This window comes from Aquarana catesbeiana, linkage group LG03 (genome assembly GCF_042186555.1).
Source record: "Aquarana catesbeiana isolate 2022-GZ linkage group LG03, ASM4218655v1, whole genome shotgun sequence".
NCBI lineage: Eukaryota > Metazoa > Chordata > Amphibia > Anura > Ranidae > Aquarana > Aquarana catesbeiana.
This window is the reverse complement of record NC_133326.1, coordinates 724,407,232-724,412,476: the sequence shown is the minus strand read 5'-3', so window position 1 is coordinate 724,412,476 and position 5,245 is coordinate 724,407,232.

Here is a 5,245-nt window from a genome sequence, read left to right as displayed (position 1 = left end):
AAGAGGGGGGAAATGAGAGAGAGAAGAGGGGGGAAATGAGAGAAAGGGGGAATAAGAGAGAGAAGAGGGGGAAATGAGAGAGAGAAGAGGGGGAAAATGAGAGAGAGAGAGAGAGAGAGAAGAGGGGGGAAATGAGAGAGAGAGAGAAGAGGGGGAAATGAGAGAGAGAGAGAGAAAAGAGGGGGAAATGAGAGAGAGAGAGAGAGAAGAGGGGGAAAATGAGAGAGAGTGAAGAGGGGGGAAATGAGAGAAAAGGGGGAATAAGATAGAGAAGAGGGGGAAATGAGAGAGAGAAGAGGGGGGAAATGAGAGAAAAGGGGGAATAAGATAGAGAAGAGGGGGAAATGAGAGAGAGAAGAGGGGGGGAATGAGAGAAAGAAGAGGGGGAAATGAGAGAGAAGAGGGGGAAATGAGAGAGAAGAGGGGGCAATGAGAGAGAGAAGAGGGGGCAATGAGAGAGAGAAGAGGGGGGCAATGAGAGAGAGAAGAGGGGGGCAATGAGAGAGAGAAGAGGGGGGCAAAGAGAAAGAGAAGAGGAGGGCAATGAGAAAGAGAAGAGGGGAGAAATGAGAAAGAGAAGAGGGGGGAAATGAGAAAGAGAAGAGGGGGGAAATGAGAGAGAGAAGAGGGGGGAAATGAGAGAGAGTAGAGGGGGGAAATGAGAGAGAAGAGAGGGGAAATTAGAGAGAGAAGAGGGGGAAATGAGAGAAAGGGGGGGGGGGATAAGAGAGAGAACAGGGGGGAAATGAGAGAGAGAGAAGAGGGGGGGAATTGAGAGGGGAGAGGGGGAGAGATGAGATTGAGTAGAGGAGGTAAAAGGATAGGAGAAAGAGTATGCAGGAAGAGAGAAGAGGGGTAGAGAAAGTAGATAACGGGGGGAGGAGAGAGAGACATGGGGATTGAAGAAAAAAAAAGAAAAGAGAGTGAGAGGAAGAGAGAAAAAGAGGGTGGAGACCGAAAGAGAAGGAGGTAGAGGAGAAAAAGGAAAAGTAAAGAAAGAGATAGAGAAAGGGGGAGGAAGAGAGAGAAAGAAGAGAGATGGCAGAAGAGGGAAGAGAAGGGGTGGGACAGGAAAGAGAAGGAGAGAGTGTTGATAAGTGGGCGAGGAGAAAGAAAGAGAGAGGGTCAGAGAGGAGAGAAAGAAGGAGAGAGGGGGTGGGGGAAGAGGAGAGTGAGAGAGTAGGAGAAGCGAAAGAGAGCGTGGGAGGGAGAGGGAAGAGAGATGGAGAGTGTGAGACAGGAGAGAGAAGGAGAAGAAGGAGAGAGAGAGAGGGGGGGGGGGGAAGGGTGGGACAGGAGAGAGGAGAGAGTGATAGTGAGTGGGAGAGGATAGAGTTAAAGATAGGGAGGGAGGGAGGGAGGGAGGGAGAGGAGAAAGAGAGGGAGATGGTCAGGTAGGAGAAAAAGACGGAGAGAGAGAGGGTGGGAAAGGAGAAAGAGGGGGTGGGAGGGAGAGGGGAAAGGAGAAAGAGAGGGTGGGAGGGAGAGGGGAAAGAAGGAGAGAGAGATGATAGGTGGGAGAGGAGAAAAAGAAGGCGAGAGGGAGGGTGGGGGGAGAGAAGAGAGGGAGGGAGAGAGAGGGTGAGTGGGATAGAGGAGAGAAAGAGAAGGTGGGACAGGAGGGATAGAGAGGGTGGGAGAGGAGAAATAGAAGGAGAGAGGGTCAGAGAGGAGAGAAAGAAGGAGAAGAGAGAGGGTGGGGGAGAGGAAAGAGAGAAAGAGGGTGGGAGAGGAGAAAGAGAGGGTGGGAGGAAGAGGAGAGAGGGTGAGTGGAAGAGGAGAGAGAAGGAAAGAGCAATGGTGGATGACAAAGGAGAGAGAAGGAGAGAGGGAGGTGTGTGGGGGGGAGGGAGAGAGAGAGTAATATCAGGTGGGAGAGGATAGATAGATAGATAGATAGATAGATAGATAGATAGATAGATAGATAGATAGATAGATAGATAGATAGATAGATAGATAGATAGATAGATAGAGTGAGTGTGAGAGGAGAAAGCGAAGAAAGAGAGGGTGGGAGGGAGAGGAGAGAGAGATAAAGAGCGTGAATGGGTGAGGGGAGGGAAGGAGAAGGTGGGACAGGAGAGATAGAGAGGGTCGGAAAGAGGGAGAGTAGGGAGAGGAGAAAGTGAAGGAGAGAGGGTCAGAGAGTAGCGAAAGAAGGAGAAGACAGAGGGTGGGAGGAAGAGGAAAGAGAGAGGGTGGGAGGAAGAGGGGGGAGAGAGAGAAAGGGTGAGTGGGAGAGGGGAGAGCAAGAGAGAGGGGGTGAGTGGGAGAGGGGAGAGAGAGAAAGAGGGGGTGAGGGGGTGAGTGGGAGAGGGGAGAGAGAGAGGGTGAGAGAGAGGGGAGAGAGAGAGCGAGGGTGAGAGGGAGAGGGGAGAGAGGGTGAGTGAGAGAGGGGAGAGAGAGAGCGAGGGTGAGAGGGGAGAGAGAGAGGGTGAGTGAGAGAGGGGAGAGAGAGAGGGTGAGTGAGAGAGGGGAGAGAGAGAGGGTGAGTGAGAGAGGGGAGAGAGAGAGGGTGAGTGAGAGAGGGGAGAGAGAGAGGGTGAGTGGGAGAGGGGAGAGAGAGAGGGTGAGAGAGAGAGGGGAGAGAGAGAGGGTGAGTGGGAGAGAGAGAGAGAGAGGGTGAGTGGGAGAGAGAGAGGGTGAGTGGGAGAGAGAGAGAGAGAGGGTGAGTGGGAGAGAGAGAGAGGGTGAGTGGGAGAGGGGAGAGAGAGAGGGTGAGTGGGAGAGAGAGAGGGTGAGTGGGAGAGAGAGAGGGTGAGTGGGAGAGGGGAGAGAGAGAGGGTGAGTGGGAGAGAGAGAGGGTGAGTGGGAGAGAGAGAGAGAGAGGGTGAGTGGGAGAGGGGAGAGAGAGAGGGTGAGTGGGAGAGAGAGAGGGTGAGTGGGAGAGAGAGAGAGCGAGGGTGAGAGGGAGAGGGGAGAGAGAGAGGGTGAGTGGGAGAGAGGAGAGAGAAGAGAAAGAGCGTGGGGGAGGAGAGAGAAAGAAGGATAGAAAGAGAGGGTGGGTGGAGGAGTGGAGAGAACAGGGTAGATGGACATGCAGAGAGGGGGGGGGGGGACAGAGGGAAAGAAGAAAGGGAGTGTAGATAGAGAAAGAAGAGGACAGGAAGATACAGAGAGTTATTTAGTCTCCAGGCCTTGAGCATAATTACTTTCATTGAAGTATAATACAATATACATGTATCAGTAATAATAAATGGGTCTTTGTTTAATTCCAGAACGGGTTGTATTTAGAAGAGGCAAAGTCTTTATTGGATATAAAATTGTTTCAGATTTCTTTTACAGGTAAAAATACTACTGAAGGTTGAAATCAAAAGGAAACTGTAAAGAGCAATCTGGAGTAATCTTGTAATGAAGTCATCTTCTTGTTTTCAGAAAGAATATAAATAGTGTAAAAATGAATACAAATGCCGCGTACACACGAGCGGACTTTACGGCAGACTTTGCCCGGGGGACTTTTCGACGGACTTTACGAATGAACGGACTTGCCTACACACGATCAACCAAAGTCCGTTGAATTCGTACGTGATGACGTACACTGGACTAAAACAAGGAAGTTCATAACCAGTAGCCAATAGCTGCACTAGCGTGGCTTTTTGTCCGTCGAACTAGCATACAGACGAGCGGACTTTTCGACCGGACTCAAGTCCGTCGGATAGATTTAATACATGCTTCAAATCTAAGTCCGTCCAACTTTTGAGAAAACAAAGTCCGCTGGAGCCCACACACGATCGAATTATCCGACCAAATCCCGTCCGCCGGGCAAAGTCTGCCATAAAGTCCGCTCGTGTGTACTCGGCAAAAGTCATAATATTCCCACCAGAAAATGGTTATCTGGACAATCCGGGGAATTGGTTGATCACAGCACGTCCCACCACTGGTAAAACTGCCTTGTTCCTCCTCAGTCTTGCGGGTCAGCTGGGTGACAAAGCCCATGCCCTGCCCGTGCTCCACACTGTACTTCAGTCCAAGAAAGCAGGCCATACACAGATGTCTTAAAAGTCCAAGGGATTTCATTGAGCAAGCAAATAGGTTCCAGCATACACTGCAAAGCCTTCCCCCTCTAGCAACACCACCAACGCACTTGACATGATTGGCGACATTATAAAGTCATATTATGAGTGAAATGCGTTGGTGGTGTGGCTAGAGGTGGAAATCTTTGCAGTGTGTGCTGGAACCTATTTGCTTGCTCAGTGAAATCCAGAGGGCTTTTAAGATGTCATCGGTGTACAGTCCTTTTTCCTGAAAATTAAATCCGGGAAAAAATGCCCTGATCCAATATAACGGCACAGGAAACTAGGGTTGCCACCTCATCCCTTTAAACCTGAACACCTTTGAATTACACGGGTTCTGAGGCTAATTAAATGCAGATAAGGCAACAAGTGAGTTTAATTATCACCTTAATCAGCCACAGAACCCGTGTAATTAAGATGTGTTCAGATTTAAAGGGATGAGGTGGCAACTCTACAGGAAACTGTCAGAAGACATGTGTGCACCATATTAACTAAGCAGATAGACTTGTTTCAGGTCTATCTGCGCCACCCAAACCATTTTCTATATCAGCGTAAAATAGAAACTAGAGCAGGCCTGCACCTGATTAACAGAGGGAATGCAGCAGTTTCCCATATAGAAAACTGCCACAGATCCCCCCCTCAGATCTGACCTTGGTGTACGCAATGTGAGCTGTTAGCATACCGCTCAAACTCCTATCTCTGCCTGTGTACTGATTACCCTGCACAAGCAGAGCCTGAAAGGTTAGCAACCCTCCCCCTCCTCCCTCCTCCTACCAGAGGTATCCCCTATCAGCGGACCTAGTCAGATTGGTATGTCTGCAGGCCATTATCCTTATGCCTTAGTTCCCATGAGGAGTCGGCCATATTGGATTTTGTTGGCAGTCCTTGTCTCTGTATATCAGATGACATATGCCTTCAGCTGCTGCAAACAGAGCCATACAGTTGATCGGTTCCTGTAATTACCCTCCCCCCCCCCCCCTGCACCAGTCACCCCCTCCTGTCCATGATCCCATTTCTGCTGCTGTCTGAACCCCCCTGCTAAACTGGTGTGGTCTGGGCCCCATACAGGAGGACCATTGGGACCCCCTATCAGTAGCCCTGGTCAGATCAGAGAACATTGGTATATGTCTACAGCCCGTTATCATTATGCCGTAGTTCCCAGGAGGACCCGGCCATACTTGATTTTGTTGGCATTCCTTGTTGTCTCTGTATATTAGATTCCATATGCCCCTCCC